A 16,130-nucleotide genomic window follows, 5' to 3' on the forward strand; every position below is an offset into this window, starting at 1 on the left:
TCCCTACTATATTATTTTCCTTGCTCTTTTTCGACTTTGCCATGTCAAGCCGTACCCATAACACAAAAGAATAAAATCGCTCTTCAGAACTCATTGATGCATGATACAGACAAGCAATACTTTGATGTAAGACAACCGTATGAGGATGGAATATGTAAGAAAAATAGGACGGCATGACATATTCACAGCTACGATGTGTAAACTAAGCAGAAGGATTTTCAAGAAAATAGAAGTAATGCAAGCTAGACACCATATGAAAGATGCAACCAATATTACTCTGCCAAGTTAAAAGTGTCTTGTCATAAGTGGCATTTCGAAAAATTAGAAGCAGTACAACGTAGAAATCAATGCAATATGCAACCACTATCAAACTGCCATGTTAAAAGTGTCCAATCATGAGTGACTGATGCGGGATACACAATAGCAGTACTTTGATGTAAGAACATGATATGATAGATAGATGCAGTGTATTCTAGACACAAAAAGCCATGTCATATGCACATGTATAACGTATAAACTCAGCAGGTGCAATTTAATCAAAATAGAAGAAATACAGGCTAGACAACATATGCAACATGAAACCAATTATCACACTGTCAACTTAGAGCAAGCACCTGCGATGGTGGAGTACGGGAGATGAACTCATCATGTAGACTTGGGACTTCAACTTCATTAGCAGTAGGAGTGGCAAATCTAGAGAGTCTCTGTTTGCGTCGGTGCGGAGGACCACCAACATCCCCTAACGTACTTTTTCCTTCCTATTTTCTGATATTGCCTTATGAAGTCAAAACCACAAGAAGATGAATAAAATTAGCTCTGCATAACTGGTTGATGCATGATACAGACGAACACTACTTTGATGTAAGGCAATCGCGGGATAGGAGGATGAACATATACAAAAAAAGACAGTGTTGCGTACTCACACGTACGATAGGAGGATGGAATATGTATGAAAAAACAGTAAGCGGAAGGCATTTCAACAAAATTAGAAGAAATGAAAGCTAGGCACCATATGAACATGCAACCAATATCACTCTATCAGGTAAAAAGTGTCTCGTCGTAAGTGTCATTTCAAGAAATTAGAAGCAGTACAAGCTAGAAGACAATGCAAGATGCAACCTACATCACAGTCCCAAGTTAAATGTGTCTTATGGGTAAGTGATCGTTACAGGTATAAGTTGTAAGCTACGCAGATGCAATTCAACATAATCAGAAGCAATACAAACTAGACATCATACGAAAAATGCAACCACATATAACAGTTCCAAGTTAGAGTAAGCACCTGTGATGGTGGAGTAGGGGAGATGTGCTCATCATGTACACGTATGTTCTAGAAACAGGAACATGTGTCATATTCACAGGCATTATGTGTAAAGTAAGCAGATGCAATTCAACAAAGTTAGAAGCAACACAAGCTAGACATCATACGCAACATGCAACCACATATAATAGTGCCAAGTTAGAGCAAGCACCTGTGATGGTGGAGTAGGGGAGATGTGCTCATCATCTACATAGCTACATTGACTGTCCAGCATTGTGTTGTCTTGTGAATATTGTTGGGAGGATGGCAGAGTAGAATCTGTAGAGACCCCCTGTTTGAGTTGCTTCGAAGGACCACCATCATCCACTGCCGGACTAATTTCCTTCAGCTATAATAATTTTGCATTGTGAAGTCAAACCGATGAGAAAAAGGAATAAAATTTGCTCTTCAGAACTCATTCATACATGATACTGACGAACACTACTCGGATGAAAGGCAAACACATGATGCAAGGATGGAATATGTATGAAAAACAGGATGGCATGACATATTCACACCTATGATGTGGTAACTAAGCAGAAGGCATTTCAACAAATTAGAAGCACTGCAAGCTAGACACCATATGAAAGATGCAACCAATATCACTCTGCCAAGTTCAAACTGTATGACGTTTCAACAAATTAGAAGCAATACATGCTAGAAATCATATGAAAGACACAACCAATATCACAGTGGCGACTTAAAGGTGCCTTATCATAAGTGACCGATGCAGGATATGCAAGAACAGTAGTCTGATGTAAGAACATGTTGTAATCAGATATAGTATGTTCTAGAAACAGGAACACATATCATATTCACAGGCATTATGTGTAAAGTAAGCAGATGCAGTTCAACAAAGTTAGAAGCAATACAAGCTAGACATCATACGCAACATGCAACCACATATAATAGTGCCAAGTTAGAGCAAGCACCTGTGATGGTGGAGTAGGGGAGATGTGCTCATCATCTACACGGCTACGTTGGCTGTCTAGCCTTGCGTTGTCTTGCGAATCTTGTTGGGAGGATGGCGTAGTAGAATCTGTAGAGAACCTCCATTTCAGTTGCTCGGAAGGACCACCATCATCCAATGCCTTGCCAATTTCCTTTAGCTTTATTGATTTTGCATTGTGAGGTCAAACCGACAAGAAAAAGGAATATAATTCGCTCTTCAGAACTCATTCATGCATGATACTGATGAACACTACTCTGATGAAAGGCAAAGTCATGATACAAGGATGGAATATGTATGAGAAACTGGACGGCTTGACATATTCACACCTATGATGTGGTAACTAAGCAGAAGGCACTTCAACAAATTAGAAGCACTGCAAGCTAGACACCATATGGAAGGTGCAATGAATATCACTCTGCCAAGTTAAAACTGTCTCGTCATAGGTGGCGTTCATCAAACTAGAAGCAATACATGCTAGAAATCATATTCAAGACGCAAACAATATCACACTGCCAACTTAAAGGTGTCCCATCATAAGTGACTGATGCAGGATATACAAGAAGAGTAGTTTCATGTAAGAACATGGTGTGATAGACAGATAAAATATGTACCAAAAACAGGAAAGCGTGTCATATTCACACATATCATGTGTAAGCTAAGTAGATGCAGTTTACACTGATTAGGAGCAATACAAGCTAGACACCATATGCAACATGCAACCAGATATCACACTGCCAAGTTAGAGCAAGCACCTACATGGTGGAGTAGGGGAGCGGAGACTTGGACCTTGTAATGCACTAGCTGTACAAGGAGAATCGGTACAGATGCCTCATTTACGTTGCTATAGAGGACCACCATCATCGCCTTCCTTACTCTTTTCCTTCCTATTTCTTGATTTTGCCTTGTCAAGTCAAACCCACAAGAAAAAGGAATAAAATTTGCTCTTCAGAACTCATTGATGCATATACTGACGAACACTACTTTCATGTACGGCGCATGATAGAGGATGGAATATGTATGAAAAACAGGACGGTGTGACATATTGACATGTATGATGTATAAAGTGTAAACTAAGCACAAGGTGTTTGAACTTTTTAGAATCAATGCAAGCTAGAAACCATATGAAAGATGGAACCAATATCACTCTGCCAAATTAAAAGGGTGCCCTAACAAATATATTTTGACCAAATTAGAAGCAATACATGGCAACATGCTAGAAATAATATGCAATATGCAACGAATAAAGGTGACTCATCATAAGTGATTAATGCAGGATACAGAAGAGAGGTAGTTTCATGTAAGAACAAGGTTAACACATAGATGTAGTGTCTAACAAAAATAGGAAGGCATGTCATATTCACAGGTATAATGTGTAAACTAAGCAGATGCAATTTACCCTAATTAGAAGCATTACAAGCTAGACACCATATGTAACATGCAACCACATATCACACTGCGAAGTTAGAGCAAGCACCTGTGATGGTGGTGTAGGGGAAGTGCGGTCTTCAAGTACAGAGCTACGTTCAATATCTTCATTTAGGCTTGCTGTTTTTTGAGAATCATGTGGAGAGGATGAAACTGCATTCTTTATAAGAGTAGCGCGTCTCATACTAACCCACGGGCGTGACTGTCTCATCATGGTGTGATAGGCAGATGTAGTATGTACCAAAAATAGGAAGGCGCGTCATATTCACATGTATAATGTGTAAGCTAAGGAGATGCAATTTAACAAATTAGGAGCAATACAAGCTAGGCACCATATGCAACATGCAACCAAATATCACACTGCCATGTTAGAGCAAGCACCTTGGGTTGTGGAGTAGGGGAGATGAGATTTGGATCTTGCACTGCATTACGAGTAGCAGGAGAATCTGCAGAGATCATCTGTTTCGGTTGCTCCAGAGGACCACCATCATTCCGTGCCTTCGTCCTTTCAGATTTTGCCTTATCAAGTAAACACACAAGAAAAAGGAATGAAATTCGCACTTCCAAATTCGTTGATGCATGATACTGACGAACACAACTTTTATGTATGGCAACCACATTGTAGGAGGATGGAATATGTATGAAAAACGCTAAGCAGAAGGCATTTCAACAAATTGGAAGCAATGCAATCTAGACACCATATGAAAGATCCAACCAAAATCACTCTACCAAGTTAGATGTGTCTCATTATAAGTGGCACTTCAATAAATTAGAGGCAATACATGTTTGAAATGATATGCAAGATGCAACCAATATTACACTATCAACTTGAAGGTGTATCGTCAAAAGTGATTGATGAGGGATACACAAGAAAAGTAGTTTGATGTAAGAACATGGTTAATAGAAAGACGTAGTATGTACCAAAAACAGGAAGGCATGTCATATTCATATGTATAATGTGTTAACTAAGCAGATGCAATTTACCCTAATTAGAAGCATTACAAGGTAGACACCATATGCAACATGCAACCACATATCACACTGCCAAGTAAGAGCAAGCAACTGCGATGGCGGTGTGGGGGAATTGCGGTCCTCAACTAGAGAGCTATGTTGACTATCTTCATTTAGCCTTGCTGTTATTGAGAATCATGTGGGGAGGATGACACTGCACTTTTTAAACGAGTAGGGCGTCTCACAGTAACCCACTGGGGTGACTATCTCATCATGAAAGTGCAACTATCCCTAGGTGGTTTTGGTAATTCCTAACAACATCTAGCTCATTGAGCTAATGCTATTTAAAGATGAATATTTCAAGAAAGCTCAATGATTGGCATGGCATGGATGAGAAAAGTGGACCCCTCAAAATGCTAAGGACAAAAGGATTGGCTCAAGCTAAAATCTCAAGACTCTACAATTTCTATTTTAGTGATCCAAGATCACATTGAGTCTATAGGAAAAGCCAATACTATCAAGGAGGGATGAGGTCTTGCTTAATGGCTTTCTTGCTCAAAATGCTTAATGATATGCTCCAAACCCCACAACTACTTTCTCACATCCTCATATGACCTAAACCAAAAGTCAAACTCGGCCCCACCGATTCTTTCTATCCAGCGCTACCAAGTTCAGATGTCATAGCCACTGCCACAAACCCTAGACAAATCAGTCTCACCGATAGGGATCTCGGTCTCACCGAGATGGGATTGTAATCTCTCTGTTTCCCTTTGTAATGTTTCGGTACCACCGAGATGAGCGATCGGTCCCATCGATATTGCAATGTAAACTCTCTGTTTCCCTTTCGTAACATTTTGGTCTCACTCAAATGAGCAAATGGGTCCCACCGAGTTTACCTGACCAACTCTCTGGTTAGCTTATTACCAAAATTGGTCCCACCGAGTTTGCGTAATCGGTCTCACCGAGATTACTTTATGCCCTAACCCTAACCATATCGGTCCTACCGAGTTGCATGTCAGTCCCACCGAAAATCCTAACGGTCACTAGATTTGCTGAATCGGTCCAACCGAGTTTCTCAATTTGGTCCCACCGAGATTGGCAAGTTGTGTGTAACGGTTAGATTTTGTGTGGAGGCTATATATAACCATCCACCTCCTCTTCAATCGAGGAGAGAGCCATCAGAACGTGCCTACACTTCTAGCATACATTTTCTGAGAGAGAACCACCTACTCATGTGTTGAGGCCAAGATATTCCATTCCTACCATATGAATCTTGATCTCTAGCCTTCCCCAAGTTGCTTTCCACTCAAATCTTCTTTCCACCAAATCCAAATCATGTGAGAGAGAGTTGAGTGTTGGGGAGACTATCATTCATTTGAAGAACAAGAGCAAGGAGTTCATCATCAACACACCATTTGTTACTTCTTGGAGAGTGGTGTCTCCTAGATTGGCTAGGTGTCACTTGGGAGCCTCCGACAAGATTGTGGAGTTCAACCAAGGAGTTTGTAAGGGCAAGGAGATCGCCTACTTTGTGAAGATCTACCGCTAGTGAGGCAAGTCCTTCATGGGCGACGACCATGGTGGGATAGACAAGGTGGCTTCTTCGTGGACCCTTCGTGGGTGGAGCCCTCTGTGGACTCGCGCAGCCGTTACCCTTCGTGGGTTGAAGTCTCCATCAATGTGGATGTATGATAGCACCACCTATCGGAACCATGACAAAAACATTCGTGTCTCCAATTGCGTTTGAATTCTCCAAACCCTTCCCCTTACATTCTTGCAAGTTGCATGCTTTACTTTCCTCTGCTCATATACTCTTTACATGCTTGCTTGAATTGTGTTAAGATTGCTTGACTTGTGCTAAGTTAGCTAAAATCTGCCAAAGAGTAAAATTGGGAAAAGGATAAGTTTTTATTTGGTCAAGTAGTCTAATCACCCCCCTCTAGACATACTTTCGATCCTACAAGTGGTATCAGAGCTTTGGTCTCCATTTGCTTTGATTTCCATAGCTCTTGGTAATCGTAGCCTTGGTTTCACAACCTAGGAGACTATGGCGTCTAGCAAGGGAAACTATCACCGTAGAGGTCCTTACTTTGATGGTACTAAATTTGCAAGTTGAAAGCATAAGATGAAAATGCATATTCTTGGACATAACCCCGCCGTTTGGGCTATTGTGTGTATTGGCTTGCAAGGTAAATTCGTTGATGGGAGAGAACCGAACCGTGAAGCTACCGCGGAAGAGTTGAAGATGCTGCAATACAACGCTCAAGCCTGTGATATCCTCTTCAATGATTGTGCCTCGAAGAATTCAACAAAATCAGCCATCTTGAGAATGCAAAGGAAATTTGGGATACTTTGATTGATATGCATGAAGGTACCTGATGACCCGCAAGTATACGGGATAGTTGTAGCCTCTTTCGATAAGTAAGATTGTCGAACCCAACGAGTAGCTAAAGGTAGAACAAATACTCTCTCAAGTCCTATCGGCCACTGATACGACTCTACGCACGCTTGACGTTCGCTTTACCTAAAACAAGTATGAAACTAGAAGTACTTTGTAGGTGTGATAGAATAGGTTTGCAAGATAATAAAGAACGCGTAAATAAAAACTAGGGGCTGTTTAGATAAAGATGCAATAAAGTAAGTATTAGTAGAGAGATTTTTGTTACGAGAAAGTTATTTGTCCAAGGCAATCGATAACTAGACCGGCAATCATTGAGGGAGAGGCATAAGCTAACATACTTTCTCTACTTGGATCATATGCACTTATGATTGGAACTCTAGCAAGCGTCCGCAACTACTAAAGATTCATTAAGTTAAAACCCAACCATAGCATTAAAGTATCAAGTCCCATTTTATCCCATACGCAAACAACCTACTTACTCGGGTTTGTGTTTCAGTCACTCACGCAACCCACCATAAGCAAATCATAAACATATTGCAAACCCTACAGCGGGAATCCCTCACGCTTGCGCGACACGGAGGGCACAATAGGACAGCACCAATAATAAAACATGCAACTCAAACCAATCACGATCATCAATTAACCCATAGGAAAAAATGGATCTACTCAAACATCATAAGATAGCCATACATCATTGGGAAATAATATATAGCGTTGAGCACCATGTTTAAGTAGAGATTACAACGGGTAAGAGAGATGTTACACCGCTGCATAGAGGGGGGGGGAGGAGTTGGTGATGAAGGTGGTGAAGTTGTTGGTGAAGATCGCGGTGATGATGATGGCCCCCGGCAGCGTTCCGGCGCCACCGGAAGCAAGGGGGAGAGGGCCCCCCTTCTCCTTCTTCTTCTTCCTTGACCTCCTCCCTAGATGGGAGAAGGGTTTCCCCTCTGGTCCTTGGCTCCCATGGCGTGGGAGGGGCGAGAGCCCCTCCGAGATTGGATCTATATCTCTGTTTATGCATTCTGAGATTCTACCCCTTCACCGTTTCTTAAATATTCGGAGATCCGTAACTCCAATTGGGGTGAATCTTTCGCCCAGATCTTTCTCATAAAAGTAGCTTTCTTGTGCCAAAAGAAGAGCGTCAACTGCCTTACTGGTGGCCAACGAGAGCCCAGGCTGCGCCTAGGGGGGAGGGCGCGCCCCTATCTCGTGGCCACCCCAGACACCGTTTCGCGTTGATTTTACTTCCCAAAAATCATAAATATTTCAAAAAAAAAATCTCCATCCATTTTTATCCCGTTTGGACTCTGTTTTATATTGGGTTTGTGCGAAACAAAAAAGATGCAACAGATAGGAACTGGCACTGGGCACTGGATCAATATGTTAGTCCCAAAAATAATATAAAAAGTTGCCAAAAGTATATGAAAGTTGAATAATATTGGCATGGAACAATCAAAAATTATAGATACGACGGAGACGTATGAGCACCCCCAATCTTAATTCCTGCTCGTCCTCGAGTAGGTTAATGATAAAAAAGATAACTTTTGATGTGGAATGCTACCTAGCATAATCTTGATCATATGTCTAATCATGGCATGAATATTAAGACACGAGTGATTCAAAGCAATAGTCTATCATTTGACATAAAAACAATAATACTTCGAGCGTACCAATAAAGCAATCATGTCTTTTCAAAACAACAAGGCCAAAGCAAGCTTATCCCTACAAAATCATATAGTTTGGCCATGCTTCATTTTCATCACACAAAATGCTCCCATCATGCACAACCCCGATGACAAGCCGAGCAATTGGTTCATACTTTTTAACGCGCTTCAGCTTTTTCAACCCTCACGCAATACATGAGCGCAAGCCATGGATATAGCACTATAGGTGGAATAGAATATAGTGATGGACGTTATGTGGAGAAGACAAAAAAGGAGAAAGTCTCACATCGATGCGGCTAATCAACGGGCTATGGAGATGCCCGTCAATTGATGTCAATGCGAGGAGTAGGGATTGCCATGCAACGGATGTACTAAGAGCTATAAGTGTATGAAAGCTCAACAAAAGAAACTAAGTGGGTGTGCATCCAACTTGCTTGCTCATGAAGACCTAGGGCATTTGAGGAAGCCCATCGTTGGAATATACAAGCCAAGTTCTATAATGAAAATTCCCACTAGTATATGAAAGTGACAACATAGGAGACAATCTATATGAAGAATATGGTGCTACTTTGAAGCACAAGATATGAGACTCACTACATGAAGAACATGGTGCTACTTTGAAGCACAAGTGTGGAAAAAGAGATAGTAATATTGCCCCTTTTTTATTATTTTTTCTTTTTTTCTTTTTTTTCTTTTTTTCTTTTTTTTTCTTTTTTTCCTTTGGCCTTTCTTTTCTTTTCTTTTTGGCCTTCGTTTTTTCCCTTTTTTTGGGGGGGACAATGCTCTAATAATGATGATCATCACACTTTTATTTACTTACAACTCGATATTACAACTCGATACTGGAACAAAGATATGACTCTATTGAATGCTTCCGGCGGTGTACCGGGATGTGCAATGATCTAGCGTAGCAATGACATCAAAAAATGGACAAGCCATGAAAACATCATGCTAGCTATCTTATGATCATGCAAAGCATTATGACAATGAATGCTGAAGTCATGAATATGATGATGATGGAAGTTGCATGGCAATATATCTCGGAATGGCTATGGAAATGCCATGATAGGTAGGTATGGTTGGTGTTTTGAGGAAGATACAATGAGGCTTATGTGTGATAGAGCGTATCGTATCACGGGGTTTGGATGCACCTGCGAAGTTTGCACCAACTCTCGAGGTGAGAAAGGGCAATGCACGGTACCGAAGAGGCTAGCAATGATGGAAAGGTAAAAGTGCGTATAATCCATGGACTCACATTAGTCATAAAGAACTCATATACTTATTGCAAGAATTTATTAGCCCTCGAAGCAAAGTACTACTATGCATGCCCCTAGGGGGATAGATTGGTAGGAAAAGACCATCGCTCGTCCTTGACCGCCACTCATAAGGAAGACAATCAAAGAAACACCCCATGCTTCAAATTTGTCACACAACGGTTACCATACATGCATGCTACGGGACTTGCAAACCTCAACACAAGTGTCTCTACAATCCACAACCACCCACTAGCATGTCTCTAATATCACCATCTTTATATCACAAAACTATTGCAAGGAATCAAACATATCATATTCAGTGATTTACAAGTTTATGTAGGATTTTATGACTAACCATGTGAATGACCAACTCCTGTCATCTCTCTAAATAGATATAAGTGAAGCAAGAGAGTTTAATTCTTTCTACAAAAGATATGCCCACACTCTAACAAATATAAGTGAAGCAAAAGAGCATTCTACAAATGGCGGTTTTCTATGTGATAAGAAACAGGCAATCCAAACTTCAAATGATATAAGTGAAGCATATGAAGCATTCTATAAAGCCATACTCAAAAGATTTAAGTGAAGTGCAATGAGCATTCTATAAATCAACCAAGGACTATCTCATACCAGCATGGTGCATAAAAGAAAAGTGAAAACTAAATGCAAAAGACGCTCCAAGATTTGCACATAATGCATGAACGAAACGAATACGAAAACATACCGATACTTGTTGAAGAAAGAGGGGATGCCTTCCGGGGTATCCCCAAGCTTAGACGCTTGAGTATCCTTGAATATTTACTTGGGGTGCCTCGGGCATCCCCAAGCTTGAGCTCTTGCCTCTCTTCCTTTTCCTCATATCGAGACATCCTCGATTAGACACTGCATCCACACAAAACTTCAACAGAAAACTCGGTAAGATCCATTAGTATAATAAAGCAAATCACCACTCTAAGTACTGTAGCAAACCAATTCATATCTTGTTTTTGCATTGTGTCTACTGTAACATAACTTTTCCATGGCTTAATCCACTGATATAAATTGATAGATTCATCAAAACAAGGAAACTATGCATCAAAAACAGAATCTGTCAAAAACAGAACAGTCTGTAGCAATCTGAACATCCACCATACTTATGTTACCCCAAAAATTCCACCAAAATTAGGAAAAATAAAAGTATAGAAAGACATTGCAAAAGGAATCAGAACCAATTGACGTTCCAGCTAAAAACTTAAAATCGTGCACTACAGCCAAAGTTTCTGTCCTGCACTGTACAAACCAACAAGCATTGTAAACATCCTAAAGGAAAACCTTGGCACATTATTTTTATAATACAATGGAATTGTACAAGGGGATAATTATTTTTGTTGAAAAGTTTCTGTAATCAAGATTCACAAAGTTTCCGTGAGCATGAACAAAGTTCAAGGCTACCTCCCACTTCAATAATGCTTGTCTTTCTCACTTTTACTTTCCTTTTTGAAAAGTTTTTAGGTTCCCCTCTTTATTTTTGTGTTTTTAGACTATAAGAAAGCACTCAACAGAAATAAATGACTCTCTAAAACTTCCGGGTTGTCTCCCTGGAAGCGCTTTCTTTAAAGCCATTAAGCTAGGCATTTAGTGCTCAAGTAATGAATCCACCCGGATCCCAAGGTATATCAAAGCCAATTTTAATTAACAATGATTTGTAATTTAGTAGTGAGAACAAAGTAACATATATCATGCAACAACGAAGTCTAACTCTCTTCCTATGCATCGGCATGTCATAAAAGAACAATTCATGCACACATAGTAAAGGCCAATGCATAGTATAAACAGTTTCTTGCAATTCTATCATATTGGAAACATAAAGAGGCGGAGATAGAGTTCCTCTCTCATAATAATTGCAAGTAGGAGCAGCAAGCACATGCATATTATATTCATCAAAATCATCATGTGCAATGGTAAAAGGCAACCCATCAATATAATCCTTAATAAGCACAAACTTCCCCAATATAGTGTAGTTTGGAGAATTCAAAAAGATTGTCAGGACACCGACTCAATGCCACATCGATCTAGCATGTAACACCTCATATCACTTTGCGGCCTCACGCACGGTATTCCCACGGGTGTCGCCTTACCTTTACCCGGGACCGTTTGCGCCTTTTGGCACACGTATATGACAGTGTCACTAGCATCTATATGATAAAGAGCCCGGGCTGACATGGCTAGTTGTAAACCCAAAGTGGCACAAACTTACAGGGACAGGCATCCATGACCCAGCATCGAACGTGTCAGTCATCAGCGAGTGAATCCAGGCTGTAGCACTGGGCTAGCAGGACTCCGGTGAACCGGGCTGTAGCGGGCTAACAGGACTCCAGTATTCATCGCGTGACATTTCCCCGAAGGGACAGACACAGGAACGAAGAAGGACACATGTCGGCCAGCCTAAGTGTTCCGGAGCAGTAGCAAGCTACCATGGCTCGGTGGAAACACTAGGAGACATTTCCCGGTAAGAGAGGCTACTAAAGATAAACAACTAGATGGTCAGATCCCACACATACCAAGCATTTCAATAACATACACACAATATGGTCGATATGTGCAAATACAACATGGCATCACAACATGACTCTACGACTCAAGTATTTATTCAATAGGCTCCGAGGAGCGAGATATTACAAACAGGGGTCTCACGACCCAACATTCAGAGCATACAAATCAAAGCACAAGCGGAAGCTATCTACCAGATCCTGCCGAGGCACAAGATCGTAGCTGAGGTAACAAGCTAAACGTCGAAGTCCATGCGGAACTACTAGTGAGACTGAAGTCTCTCTGCAAAAACATAAATAGGCAAACGTGAGTACAAATGTACCCAGCAAGACTTACATCAGAACTAACTACATATGCATCATTATCAACAAAGGGGATGGTGGGGTTTAACTGCAGCAAGCCAGCTTTGACTCGGTGGCTATCCTGAACTACGACTACAATGTAACTCTTTTGAGGTGGCGCACACGAGTCCACATATTCACCATATCAATACACCACTATGGAATCGCTCCCGTCTCCCTACGAGAACGCCATCCATAGCACTCACGCTTATCTTGCGTATTTTAGAGTATCCACTTTCACTTGTCTATGAACTGATATAAGCAACCCAGAAGTCCTTTTCCGCGGACACGGCTATTCGAATAGATGATGTTAACCCTGCAGGGGTGTACTTCTTCACACACGCTCTAACCACTTACCGCCGTTTACACGACATGTACTCGGCAACCTTCAAGCGGAAGCCCAACGTGGGTGTCGGCCACGGCCTGCCTAAACACTCAAGTCTCTAGTCCAGGTTTATCGCCTATTCGGGTTCCATCCATGAGGACATCCGGCCGGAGTTTCGCTCACAGCCCCAAACGATGTGAACAGGGTTCCGTGACACCAAACGGGCGCCCGGTTTACCCGGCCACGTGCGTACCGCATCACAGCCCACCCCTACGGTCAGCGCTGCGCATGGCCTCCAGCATACTACAAACACCAGAAACTACTTGCAACTCCTGGACAGAGGACAAGGGTGATCAAGAAGCCGAGAGGGTCCATTGGTTTCGGGCCCAATGCGTGGTAGTAACTGAATCATGGATCACAAACACAGAACTCAGTTCCTGAGGACGGCTGCAATGAGACAACCCACCATGTACTCCTACATGGCCTCTCACCGCTACCTTTACCAAATCGTGTTCACACACTTAGCTCACACACAGTAGGACATGTTCACACGCCTCTGATTCATCCCCGATGAATCAGACCTGACTCAACTCTAAGCAGTAGCAGGCATGACAAACAAGCAAGAATGAGTAGGCACAACAGGGCTCAAACAACTCCTACCCATGCTAGTGGGTTTCATCTATTTACTGTGGAATGACAGGTCATGCAAAGGATGAAGGGGTTCAGCTACCGCAGCAAGTAACAGATGAATCGTTGTTGTCCTAATGCAGTAAAAGAGAGCAGGAGCGAGATAGTAGGATTGTATCGGAATGAACAAGGGGGTTTTGCTTGCCTGGCACTTCTGAAGATAACATTGAGTCTTCATCAGTGTCAACGATCACATCATCGGTATCACGTCTATCGAGAGGGGACAAATACCGGCAACACAGAAGGGAACACAATCAATGCAATGCACAGTATGATGCATGCTCATGACATGGCAATATGAATGTGTTTTGAGCTAATGCAACTAGCAACAGATTAAATGAAGTTGGTTTGAATACAAGATTCAAATTCAAACTCCATATGTGATTATTCAAATGCCATTTAATTGATTTGTGCTAAACAGCAGCTATAAGTTGTTCTAACATGCATGAAAATGGTACAGATGGATTCCTTGATTTTTTCTGATAATTTTTCATATATAAATTATTTAATTTGGAGTTACGGTTAATTTTCTATGATTTATTGAAGTTTAGAATATATTCTGGAATTATTAAATCATTTAAGATTTATTTAAATTTCAGAAAGGAATTATTGCGTCAGCATGACGTTGGCATGACGTCACAGGTCAACAGGGGCTGGTCCGGTCAAACCTGACGTGTGGGGGCCACACGTCAGTGACACAGGAGCTAATCCCGGTGAAACCCAGCGCTGACTGGGGTTTGACCAGGGGTGGGGCCTACTGTCAGTGGTTGTGGGTTTAATTAGTGGGGCCATTATCACTGATTAAGCATGCCACGTCGGCGGTCGTCGGAGTATCGCCGACGGCGACCATTCCGCACGGCGGCGCGGCTCGGATTCGAGCTAGGGGCGATGGTTTGGCGCGCGGTTTGGCTCATTAGAACGTCCGCGACGCGGCGCGTCCAGCGGTGGCTGTGGCCGCGGCTGGGGTGGCCGGAGCCGACGACGGCGATGGCAAGTGCGGCGGCCGGAGCTTCGGGTTCGAGCGGGGCGAGGCCATAGAGGACGGGAGGGATGGCTAAGGGGCTCACCGAGCTCCTGAAGATGCTAGGAGCACGGTGCCGTGCTCGGTTTCGAGCCTTGCTGGCTGCAATGACGGCGGCGACATCGCCGGCGGCGTGGGGCTCTCGGCTCGTTGTGAACGGCGGCTAGAGAGGGAGGTAGGGCACGGGGAGAGGGGGAATCGGGTCAAAGGCTCTCCGCGGAGCTGCAGGGAGGGTTAGTGGGCTCGGGGGCGCGTCGGAGTGGCCGAATCGACGGAGAAGGGCGCCGGGGCCGAAGCTTGGAGATGATGACGATGGCGGCTGCTCGGGGCCCTTCTGGTCGCGTGAGACGTCGAGGAGGTCGGGGGCGGCACTGCGGAGCTCGGGAGCGCGTCGGGGAGGAGAGGGGGTGGTGGTGGCCGCGGCGAACGGCGTCGGTGGCGACGGGGCTCCGCTCGGTGGAGGAGAGAGGGAGCCAGAGAAAGGGGGGAGAAGGCACGGGGAGAGTGGGAGGCCTGGGAGGGTGCGTGGCGTTGCGGACGGGGTCCAGGGCGACGAGAGGAAGCAGGAGGTGGCCAGGGGGAAGCAGGAGGTGGCCGAGGCCTCTCGGGCGCGCGCCACGCCTCGCCTCTGTTCGTCCTCCTGGCAGAGGAGGAAGATGACAAGGGGGAGGAGGTGGGCTGGGCCGGCCAGATGGGCTGGCCAGCTGGGCCACTGGAGGAGCTGGGCCGGCTCTGGTGGGCTGCACGGGTGAGGCTAGGTAACTTCCTTCTCTCTCTCTTTTATTTCTGTTTTGTTTTATTTAATTTATTTTGCCACTGTTTTGAATTTAAAATAATTCAAACAATGCCAAAAACTCCTCTGAATATTTTATATAGCTAGATGGACTTTTCCAAAAGCTTATGAAATATTTCAGGGGTATTTGAAATTATATTCTAATTATATGAATATAATTCAAATTCAAATAGCTAATGAATTAAATCCAAAGTCCCAAAAATAAGTCCTTAAAAATGTTCAATATTTTGGTTGGGACCAGAACCCTTACCAAAAATTATCAAACATTTAAGAAGAGCATTTTGGAGCAATGAATGAGATTTCTAGGGTTTTTGCCCCTCTTTTATTTAAGTGTTTGAGGCTTCCAAAATTCCTCAATTCAAGTTTCGAAAATATAGACATGATGCACACATGAAGCTAGCCTAGAGCACTACCAGAAGCTAGGGATGTGACAATTCACCCCCACTAAACATAAATCTCGTCCCGAGATTCAAGCGTAGGGTAAG

The sequence above is a fragment of the Triticum aestivum genome, chromosome 5B (genome assembly GCF_018294505.1).
Source record: "Triticum aestivum cultivar Chinese Spring chromosome 5B, IWGSC CS RefSeq v2.1, whole genome shotgun sequence".
NCBI lineage: Eukaryota > Viridiplantae > Streptophyta > Magnoliopsida > Poales > Poaceae > Triticum > Triticum aestivum.